We start from the raw sequence: 12,491 nt of genomic DNA, 5'->3' as shown, positions 1-12,491 counted from the left end.
GTTTAAAATAAAGCAGTAAATATTGTGGTCAAGGGATAGTTTAAAAATGCGGACCTCTTTTTCATCACTACGCAACGAGCCTCGAATCCTGAACTGTTAACAGATGTGTACAAAATCATATTCACATAGTAACTTTATTATGAACTTCGTGGAATGTCTACCTTTCTGATGATACGGTTATTAGATATATACTATAGTAGCAGCGTCCTTTGCTAAAAGAATCTATAGTTTAGTTGCAGTTCTGCAAAAGTGTTTATGTAGTTGAAGCTTAAGGGAAGTGGGACATTATACTGTCTCTATACTCATAGACTCTACAAATAACTTGAATAGTTATGTGATTTCTGCCGGCTGGGGTGGCCGAGCGGTTTTAGGCGCTACAGTCTGGTACCACGCGACTGCTACGGTCGCAGGTTCGAATCCTGCGGCGAGCATGGATGTGTGTGATGTCCTTAGGTTAGTTAGGTTTAAGTAGTTCTAAGGTCTAGGGGACTGATGACCTCAGAAGTTAAGTCCTATAGTGAACAGAGTCATTTTTATGTGACTTCTACTTCCCCCAAAAGTTTTAGAAATGCCGAACGAATGTTATCTATGCCTTCGCCCTTATTTGATTGCAAGTCCTTAGAAGTTCTGTTAAATTCTGACTGTAATACTGGATCCCTTATGTCCATATCAACTGGTATTTCTTTTTGTAACACGTCGATCGTTCCTATCGTACTCTCAGAGACCGTTTTTCATATGATGAATTTCAAACATCTGTGTCCATGTGTCACCAAGCAATATGAGCTCTCATTTAACATTTGTAAGTCGACTCCAGGAACAGATGTAGATGAAATGATAGTACAACGCTGCACCCTATCGTTCAAATAAAAATAATGATATAAAACCATATGGCTGTGACTTCGTAGGTCTTCCCGGCGTAATAAGTCTTGAAAATCTCTTCGGGTTTGCTGCCGGATACTAAAATCAACTCTATTCGGTATTTCGGCGATCCCACTATTCGCCATCTTCAGGAGAGTGCTGCTTCTGCTGATGAGTCCCAATGAGGACTGACGCCAGGCTGCAAATCGACGACCTACACAGGCCTCCGTACAGTGCACGGCGCTTGCTCCGCCCGTCACGGTTGCTGCGCTCCAAAACTGAGCAGGCGGCGCCGCCCTTAGTATAACACCGGCGGCAACAATATATCGTACTCAGGGACGAATGTAGAACACTCTGACTGGCTGAACCGAGGAACGTTCTATTTTGATGCGGGATAGTACAGGATTCCACGTCCTGCTAAGTGGAAACCCAGAACGTGGTATCCTGTACTACCCCGTATCAAAGTAGAACGTTCTTCGGTGCGGGCAGTCAGAATGTTCATCCCTGAGTGCGATATATCGTTGCCGCCTGTGATCTACTAAGGGCAGAGACACCTGACCCGTCTTGTAGAGCAGCAACGGTGATGGGCGATGCATCCGCCGTGCATGGTACGAAAGCCTATATAGGACGTCGATTTCCAGCCTGGCGTCAATTCTGAGCAGAAGTAGCGTTCTCCTGAAGTTGGTGAACAGTTGGATCGCCGAAATATCGAATCGAGTTGATTTTAGGATGCGGCAGCATACCCTAAGGGGCTTTCAAACCCCATATGGCTTCTTAAAATCCTAGTGGACTTTCCAGCCTTTTCATTGGTAGGGCTCCAAGTTCTCTCTGAAGGGAGAAAATCTTGCTAGATGAAACTTAATGACAGCTTAATACTGTGTGGTGGACCGAAACTCGAACCGAGAATTTTGCCTTTCACGTGCAGTACGCTTACCCACTGAGTTCTCCAGGCACCATCTACCTATCTGTGAAGTTTGAAGAGAGGTGTTGGCTGATTTTCTTTGCTCGTCCTAAGCCATGCGTTGTTAGCAAAGCTCGGAAGAGCTTTGCCCGCGAGGGACAATGTTCCGGGTTTCAGTATCGGTCCAACACAGTTTAATCCACCAGGATATTTCAAAAAAGAACACACACCGATACAAAGACTCATTCTGGAACGTTCTAACTCTTAACCTTTCATCTCATATTCATTTCCTGTACGGAAATTGGTGCATAAATATTCAATAGCATCGATGCATAAATATTCAGTAGTACTGTAAGCTAACTGGATGGTAACCGATTGTCCTTATAAGTGAATCTAAACAACATGTACAGTTTCTCCTTACGCTCATGAGCAGCATTACTAAGCTGAGAAAAGTATACAAATAAAACGCGCCCGAAGTGGTTCTCGCAACATTCGCCATCAAGTTAAATTGTTACCTGCGTTTTCCTCCATTGTCAGTTATCAGGTGGTGATGTTTATGGTAAAAACACTGAAATTGCTTCGGGAAAATTTCAGATCAAATTATCATGCTGACTTAACACTCACAAAGAGAGCCAGACTGTGTGGCCGAGCGGATCTAGGCTCTAAGTTCTGAAACCGCGCTACCGCTACGGTCGCAGGTTCGAATCCTGCCACAGGCATGGATGTGTGTGATATCCTTAGGTTAGTTAGGTTTAAGTAGTTTTAAGTTCTGACCTCAGATTCAAGTCCCATAGTGCTAAGAGCTATTTGAAGGATAGTCTTTTGACATGGCTACGAATGTTTCTCATGTGGGCAAACTGTGCAGTGTATCAGAGACCGAGATAAAAATCTAAAAATATAAACAGAAAGTAGTAACACAAAAATACATTCGATATTTTAATATACCATTAAAAATTAGTTTGTATAAAGCGCCGCTTACTGTTGGCCTGCCAGTTACTGCCAAAATCATAATACAGTTACTAGTAAATCAATGAAGGTCAGGCATCACGTGCCGTAAAATTTGAAGGAATTCTTGACTGAGGACAGTACATGAGAGAAGGAAATAAACCGGCCATGCTCCCATGAAAGGAGTCACGTTCGTGTTCTCTTGGAGATAGCACAGAAAATCAAAACAGACATGATGGAGAGGGGTTTGAATGCGTATCTGCCCAAATGCTGATGTAGTGCCTTAAAATATAGGCCAGTTCGCTTCGACTATCGTGACTTTATTTAGAGCTCTGGTGATAATCGGATAACAGTATACAGGGTGGTCCATTGATAGTGACCGGGCCAAATGTCTCACGAAATAAGCATCAAACGAAAAAACTGCAAAGAACGAAACTCGTCTAGCTTGAAGGGGGAAGCCAGATGGCGCTACGCTTGGTCCGCTAGACGGCGCTGCCATAGGTCAAACGGATATCAACTGCGTTTTTTTTAAATTGGAACCTCCATTTTTTATTACATATTTGTGTAGTACGTAAAGAAATATGAGTGTTTTAGTTGGACCACATTTTTCGCTTTGTGGTAGATGGTGCTGTAATAGTCACAAACGTATAAGAACGTGGTATCACGTAACATTCCGCCAGTGCGAACGGTATTTGCTTCGTGATACATTACCCGTGTTAAAATGGACCTTTTAGCAATTGCGATATCATGTTGATGTGTGGCTATTGTGATCAAAATGCCCAACGGGAGTACCGAGCGAGGTGACGCAGTGGCTAGTACACTGGACTAGCATTCGGGAGGACGACGATTCAATCCCGTGTCCGGCCATCCTGATTTAGGTTTTCCGTGATTTCCCTAAATCGCTCCACGCAAATGCCGGGATGGTTCCTTTGAAAGGGCACGGCCGACTTCCTTCCCCGCCCTTCCCTAAGACCGATGACCTTGCTGTCTGGTCCCCTTCCCCAAACAAACGAACCAACCCAACGGGAGTGTGCTATGTATGCTGCTTGGTATCCTGGACGACATCATTCAAGTGTCGGGACCGTTCGCCGGATAATTAAGTTATTTAAGGAAACAGGAACCGTTCAGCCACATGTGAAACGTCAACCACGACCTGCAACAAATGATGATGCCCAAGTAGGTGTTTTAGCTGCTGTTGCGGCTAATCCGCACATCAGTAGCAGACAAATAGCGCGAGAATCGGAATCTCAAAAACGTCGGTGTTGAGAATGCTACATCAACATCGATTGCACCCATACCATATTTCTATGCACCAGGAATTGCATGGCGACGACTTTCAAAGTCATGTACAATTCTGTCACTGGGTACAACAGAAATTACGGGACGGTAACAGATTTTTTACACGCTTTCTATTTAGCGACGAAGCGTCATTCACCAACAGTGGTAACGTAAACAGGCATGATATGCACTATTGGGCAACGGAAAATCCACGATGGCTGCGACAAATGGAACATGAGCGACCTTGGTGGGTTAATGTATGGTGCGGCATTATGGAAGGATAATTGGCCCCCATTTTATCGATGGCAATCTATATGGTGCAATGTATGCTGATTTCCTACGTAATGTTCGACCGATGTAACAAGATGTTCCACTGCATGACAGAATGGCGATGTACTTCCCACATGATGGGTGTCCGGCACATAGCTCGCGTGTTTTGGAAGCGGTATTGAATAGCATATTTCATGACAGGTGGATTGGTTGTCGAAGCACCATACCATGGCCTGCACGTTCACCGGATCTGACGTCCCCGGATTTCTTTCTGTGGGGAAAGTTGAAGGATATTTGCTATCGTGATCCACCGAGAACGCCTGACAACATGCGTCAGAGCATTGTCAAGGCATGTGCGAACATAACGGAAGGCGAACTACTCGCTGTTGAGATGAATGTCATTACACGTATTGCCAAATGCATTGAGGTTGACGGACATCATTTTGAGCATTTTTGCATTAATGGGGTATTTACAGGTAATCACGCTGTAACAGCATGCGTTCTCAGAAATGGTAAGTTCACAAAGGTACATGTATCACATTGGAACAACCGAAATAAAAAATGTTCAAACTTACTTACGTTCTGAAATTTAATTTAAAAAACCTAACTGTTACAAACTGTTCGTCTAAAATTGTGAGCGACACGTTTGTGACTATTACAGCGCCATCTATCACAAAGCGAAGAAAGTGTCCAACTAAAACATTTGTACTTCTTTACGTACTACACGAATATGTAATAAAAAATTGGGGTTCCTATTTTAAAAAACGCAATTGATATCCGTTTGACGCATGTCAGCGCTGTCTAGCGGGCCAACCATAGCGCCTTCTTGTTCCCGCCTTCAAGCTAGACAAGTTTATTTCTCTGTAGTTTCTTCGTTTGACGCTTATTTCGTGAGATATTTGGCCCGGTCACGATGTATGGACCACCCTGTATACACAAAGTGGCATCTGCTACTTAAAATGCGCATAACTAAAGTAATCAAATAATAGTTCCATACGACTTAAAATTATATGACAGTATCAAAAACTCGCCACAATGCCAGATAATCTAGAAGGCTCCTCACATGATATCAAACTCATCATGCCACCACAGTCGCAGGATGTATTACACATGACTAAAACTCCTGTAGATTCAATTCGGATTGCTGCCAAGATGCTAAAACACTTGGCAACCTCTAGTGCCTCTCTCTCGTGTGTCTGTGCGTGTGTGTGTGTGTGTGTGTGTGTGAGCGTGAACGCAGGCGCGTCTGCGTAATTTTCTGTTAATCGAGCGTCAGCTAGCCCTAGAACTGGTATAGTGTAAACACACTGTGTACGTGTAACGCGTCCGGTCGATAACCTCCTTCGGTCGCAACCAGTCCCTAAGGCCATATAAACTGACGTCCTCAGTAATGGTGCACTATACCGAATAAGCACTTGCTAGCACATCCAGCTGCAAGCATTGAAGAATAATCGCAAATACTGAGTGCTGTGAGTTGCCGTGCACGCATTAGGTAGCACCCAGCTGCGCAAGTGTGTGCACGCAGATTTATTGCCTTCATTGCAGCACATTCTCACGGGGCTCGTCTTTTAATCTGTGAGATCAGTAATTACTGAAGTGACAGTAAGGACATAAACGGACAAAGCGAAACACCAGGTAAGCCCCTTGCGATGTTTTTTTTCTTATTGAATTAATCAGCGTTCACAGTTGTCATTTGCTGCACTTAGTTCCTTACGAAAATCAACAAACGTTTGTGCTTACCTAATTGACTGCCCCTTCTTCCCTGACGATTTGTTAGCTAACCTTAGTTAGTTATAACACTTCAAAAGAATTTCTAGATGTCCCAGTAACCTGTTTTGTTTCTGTCATTATACAACAAGCCTACAGTACAATCATATGTGCAGCCCTTCCTCCCTCACACACAAAACTTCCTGGCCACTTTTCGCTTGAAATGGATGTTAGTTTTCCAGTATTCTACTGCAATTTTCTAAGTGATTGGTTCTGAAACAGATGGCATACGTCATCGGGACTATCGGTGAGTATCAGATCCGATGAACGCACTTTCTTTCGGTTTCATTCTTTCACTCCGTTTCATTGCATAGAGCAATTTCGTCGGTGGATACAGTCAACGTTTTACGAAAACATTAGTTATAGCACATAGGATAGCGTCAATCACTAGAATCAATCACTATATTGTTTCCTAGTTTTTTACAGGCATCAATGTGTCCAACGAAAGAGTCCCTGACTTCAGAACTAAATATCTCCAGAACTAAGATCTACAGACGACTGCGACAAACCGTATAATATGTGTGAAAGCTGCAAGAGTTTTATCGGGAATTATTCGAAGTACTTCGAAAAATAGGTAACAAATGGCTCTGTAACCACTATACGTAGTGCCCATATACAGTGCGCATCAGCGTAGAGCAATCATGTCCACCGTCGAAACGTGAAATGTGAATGTACCGAACGAAGACGTTGAAATCATGTATTCCATTGAACAACATGTTTTTCCGGTACTAGAACGTAATCCGTACGTAGCGGTCATCCACTGCCAGCCCTGGGGTGGCCTGGGCGAGGCATGTCGCCGACAGTTCCTGTCTCTCTGTATCTCGCTTTGGTTCACTCCGAGACGCCTGGACACTTTCCTTGTTGAGAGCCCTTCCTGGCACAAAGTAAAAATGCGGATGCGATCTAACCACAGTACTGACCGTCTACAGACGGATATAATTATTTTGTCTTACCTATGTCCGACTACCCACAAGAAAATTTAATATATAGTATTACATTCTGTGAGACTGTTGTTACACATTTGGTCAATTTCTGGAAATAATTGTGCACAAAACTCAAAAATTAGTCTGATGACACAAATGTATCACTAAACTCGTTATTTCTGAAAGTGTAACTAATTCAGGATAATATTTCATAAAAGCATAGAGAATGAATACTGTTTAAATATTTTAGGTTGCTGTACCACTGGGATTTTAATTTTCTATTTCAGTTATTGTTCACAAGCAGTATTTACTATTTTATAAGTATGTTTTGTACAACATTCCTTCTAAAAAATGTATTTTAATGCATCTCTGTAACAGGTTCTCTACAAATTCATATTTTTCATACATAAGAAAAAAGTTTTGCTTCACACCAGTTCCCAGAACTCCTGAAGATTAACGTTGACTTTGGATGTTATATCACAGACACACTCCCTTTTACTGTTCAGAGATGTCACTAAATCAGCCGAAAGATGTAAACAACCACTCATGAGCTGCGCCTAATAGACGGAGGGGGTCCGACAGCCTATCAGTTCCAGTGATTACACCAGGAAGGAGGTACACACGGCCCGTGTTGTCTGTAGACGGTCAGTACCGTAGCTCGATCGCGTCCGCATTGTTACTTTGTGCCAGGAAGGGCTCTCAATAAGGGAAGTGTCCAGGCGTCTCGGAGTGAACCAAAGCGAGATACAGAGAGACAGGAACTGTCGGCGACATGCCTCGCCCAGGCCACCCCAGGGCTGGCAGTGGATGACCGCTACGTACGGATTATGGCTCGGAGGAACCATAACAGCAACGCCACCATGTTGAATAATGCTTTTCGTGCAGTCACAGGACGCCGTGTTACGAATCAAACTATGCGCAATAGACTGCACTATGCGCAACTTCACTCCCGACGACCATGGCGAGGTCCATCTTTGCAACCACGACACCATGCAGCGGGTACAGATGGGCGCAACAACATGCGGAATGGACCGCTCAATATTGGCATCACGTTCTCTTCACCGATCAGTGTCGCATATGCCTTCAGCCAGACAGTCGTCGGAGACGTGTTTGGAGGCAACCCAGTTAGGCTGAACGCCTTAGACACACTGTCCAGCGAGTGCAGTAAGGTGGGTGTTCCCTGCTGTTTTGGGGTGGCATTATGTGGGGCCGATGTATGCCGCTTGTGGTAATGGAAAGCGCCGTAACGGCTCTGCGATACGAGAATGCCATCAAATGTTCAAATGTGTGTGAAATCTTATGGGACTGCTGAGGTCATCAGTCCCTGAGCTTACACACTACTTAACCTAAATTATCCTAAAGACAAACACACACACCCATGCCCGAGGAGAATGCCATCCTTCGACCGATAGTGCAACTATATTGGTAGCATATTGGCAAGGCATTCGTCTTCATGGATAGCAATTCACGCCCCATTGTGCACATCTTGTGAGTGACTTCCTTCAGGATAACGACATTAGAGTGGCCAGCATGTTTTCCAGACGTGAACGCTATCGAACATGCCTGTGTTAGATTGTAAAGGGCTGTTTATGGGTGACGTGACCCACCTAACACACTGAGGGATCTACGCCTTGATGAACCTGTGGATAGTTTGCAACGACGAATACAGGCATGGATCAATGCAAGAGAATGTGCTACTAGGTAACAGAAGTACCGGTGTGTACAGCAATCTGGACCACCACGTCTGAAGGTCTCTCTGTATGGTGGTAGAACATACAATGTTTGGTTTTCCTGAGCAATAAAAAGGGTGGAAATGATGTTTACGTTGATCTCTATTCCAATTTTCTGTACAGGTTCCGGAACACTCGGAACCGAGGTGATGCAAAAGCCGGCCGGAGTGGCCGAGCGGTTCTAGGTGATACAGTTTGGAACTGCGCGACCGCTATGGTCGTATGTTCGAATTCTGCCCCGGGCGTGGGTGTGTGTGAGGTCCTTAGGTTAGTTAGGTTTAAGTAGTTCTAAATTCTAGGGGACTGATGACCTCAGAAGATAAGTCCCATAGTGCTCAGAGCCATTTGAACCATTTTTTTATGCAAAACTTTTTTCATGTTTGTATATTAAACCTATATCCTGAATATCATTTGTTAACCGATAATTCGGATTATACTGGCATGGTGGACTGGGAATTAATCCTGGATTTGTACAGAACACTAATCTGTAATTTTTTCAACTGTGTGAATACAGTAGGATCAGTGTTCTTCATGTGTGCGTACCCCATATAAATGATAACAAATTTTAAGTAGACAATAAAACTTTGATTAGAATTATAAACGGAGTGAGCATTGAGTGAGAATAAGTTCACAGCTTTTAACTGGTGTAATAGAGAGGAAATGACTAACCTCCGGTGAGAAAATTGGAAGAAGGAGATGATATGCATTGTTTTAGTATTTAATTATGACAAAAATTTGCTTAAATTTATATTATTGACAGTATATGTGTTGTGTTCATCTCGCCGGCCGCGAGTGCTGAGCGGTTCTAGGCGCTTCAGTCCGGAACCGCGCGACCGCTACGGTCGTATGTTCGAATCCTGCCTCGGGCGTGGGTGTGTGTGAGGTCCTTAGGCTAGTTATGTTTAAGTCGTTCTAAGTCCTACGGGACTGATGACTTCTGATGTTAGGTCCCATAGTGCTGAGAGCCATTTGAACTATTTTTGTGTTCATTTCTTTAGGTGACTCGTCCATATCCATGTATAAAATCTGCGAAGGAGGAATTATATTTATGATTTTGATATACTGCTAATCGGGAAACCGTAGTTTCAATCAAATGTACGGAATTAAATGTCCAGATCATGAAGGCAGTTCAGTATGAAGAGCTAAGCAGTTGGATGGTTTAAATATTTCTCCTTCAAACGGGGTAAGCCATTTACAGAGTGGAAATAGGCTGCGCTGTTCTTTTTGTTTCTTCTAGGGGCGTGTCGTGCTATGAAGATTTAAATGTGTACCAGAACTGAAGATTTGTACCTCCAAACAACAAAATATACCTTACATGTATTTATTTTTTTAGAAATAATTAGTGCTTTATCTCTCGTAACTGATATGAGCTGAATCATGCTCCACAATTGTATTTGAGTATAAAGAAAGCTAAATCAACGATATCGAGCGCAGATGATTGGTTCGGGAAAACCGTACGTCCGCATGCTCTGTGAAGAAACTTTTGTTGACTGTGCACCTTTCTAGCCCTAGAGGGGAAGGAGGAAGTCGGTTGTTTATTTGGCAAAGGGGCGGTGAACCCCCGAGCCGGCGGCGAGTCACGTGGCGCGTAGCATCGACACTGGCGCCAACGGCGGCGCGGCCATCCCGATTACCGGCTGTTACCATTGTGGGCCGCGCGGGCACAGGCGCGCGCTGTTCGGCGCCCGCTCTTATTTACCGCCGGGACCAACACTCTGGCTGGCTGGCTGGCTGGCTGGCTGGCGCGCGTTCAGCGGCCGGCCGTTGTTTACTGCGCGCAGGCGCACGACGCTCTCCCTGCATTGCTGGCAAACGAGCCGCTCCCGCTGATGCCTCCCAAGTAAGCGCACGTGTGAGCACTACCTATTCACTTCGTCTGTAACGCCATGACGTCGCATTTCGGTTTCAAAATCACTCGACGTTCTGTGCGAAACAGTCGTTGGTCAACAGTCTGTCCGTAAATAGTGTTAAGAATGATACTTTTGTGATATTCTGAGACATATTACTTATTTGATCGCGAATCTGCTTTCAGTTTCTTAGACCCTCTTCACGTGACGACTGACCGTCCCAGCCATACATAAAATGACACAAACATCTACACAGATACTAACTGGGGTACCCAGTTTCGCTCAGGGAGTTGATATGAGATTGTGCTGTAGCTAGAACAAAACGAATAACTTTAACAAATCATAAGAGGTAGAATTTTTTTTATTGGAAACATATTCGTTTACAGTACTTGTTTATAAACAACATTCATCATTTGGTTATCCAGGGTATCAATATTTCGAATTTCGCTCTCGAGAGAAAGCTACGTATAGTTGACCGTGAGAGAAGCATGGGTCTTTGAGGCTGATGCAGCAATATTTTAAAGTTTCTACTTGCGCTTTGTTAATTGTAAAACTGCAGGCTAATTTGATTGGACATCGCAGTCCTTTATTAAACTGGAATGACGGGTCTGTAGAGATCAGTAGTATTTTGGGCATAAATAGTGTGCGTCCTTTGTATTTACCGGTTACAAGTTAGGCTTCGATGATGGTATTTGACATTTATTTGACGATCACACTTGTTCCATTACATATTTTTGGTGAGTTCAGATTCCTGAGTAGAGTTTAGAAATTCTTTAGTGAAGCTCATACCTTCTTCAACGTTTACCATCGTGTCGGTCGATATATATATATATATATATATATATATATATATATATATATATATATATATATATATATATATATATATTGTATAATTTTCTTATGAATATTAAATTTGGTATCGTCGACAATTTTAGTTGTAGTTTCCAAAATTTCCTTTTCAAACAGATGGGCAGGGTTGGTATAGTTGCGAACAATGTTGGATAAATTTGGTCGAGGAGTTCAAGCAGTGGCTCTGTTGCAGAAATAACTGTTGAGTTTAAAGAGGCCGGTCGTCTGGCCAGTACGATGTACACCTTCGCCTATTCGTAAAACTTGTTGAACACAATGTGCTGTTGATTCGCCTTTCGATTGTTAAACTTACAAATATTTTGTTAGTCGCACTCTTTGTAGGAGCTTTTTTACGCATGGATTGATTTCGTCTGCTGGAGCTGACTTGGGAATAACTGGAAGTGTTTGTCAGAAATTCCCTGAGAGTGTGAGTAGAGCTCTTACCATCACTTCAGAGTTTACTCGCAAGTCTTGTAATGTTCCGTCCATGGCTTCGAGTGGTATTTTTATGTGCCATTGCGCATTCGTCCCAGAAGATAATTTTAGTTTGCCTTAGACGTTCACACCGTCCTGATGCCCTTGAGATTTTAGACACCGTAAATTCTTCTTCGGCTATATGCAACGGTAGTTGTAGGCCGAATGGAAAGTTATTTCTTCTTCCACAAGTGTGGCTGCAATGCCAGATAATGCCACTGCAAGTGCGATGTGTTGTTTAGCACTCATTTCCACCAGCAATAGATTTATTAGAAAGGTTTTCCCAGTTTCACCTAGTGCTTTCAAGTAAATAATTTCCCCAGTATTGTTGTCGATCTTGTCCAAGATAACGTTGTAAATTTTCTTTCGATTTTTATTGTGCAGTGATTTCTTATGGGCAGTGTTTTGAAGTAGTTCGTTGATGCTGTAGCATTTCCTTTTTGCAATTTCGAATTTTATCACACTGATAGCACCTTTTCGTCGTGCTTGCATCCTAAGTTGTACTAAGGTCTGGTTGTTTATTGCTAAACATTTATCTTCCACGCGAGTGAGTAATTAATTGAAGAAGATATCGTTGAATTCGATGGTCAGTTCACGATGAGCATGTCAGATTTGGTACAGTATGTCTGTCATCAGTCACGTTCTC

The 12,491-nt window shown here is 43.2% G+C and overlaps 1 protein-coding gene across 1 annotated transcript in view; it reads right to left on the bottom strand.

The window, feature by feature from the left end:
* LOC126188598 (hemicentin-2-like) overlaps positions 1 to 12,491 on the bottom strand; it is a 1,730,700-nt gene that overhangs the window by 1,476,957 nt on the left and 241,252 nt on the right. The gene's annotated exons all lie outside the window — the stretch shown is intronic.

Source organism: Schistocerca cancellata, chromosome 5 (assembly GCF_023864275.1).
Source record: "Schistocerca cancellata isolate TAMUIC-IGC-003103 chromosome 5, iqSchCanc2.1, whole genome shotgun sequence".
NCBI lineage: Eukaryota > Metazoa > Arthropoda > Insecta > Orthoptera > Acrididae > Schistocerca > Schistocerca cancellata.
This window is presented reverse-complemented; position numbering and strand designations above follow the sequence as displayed.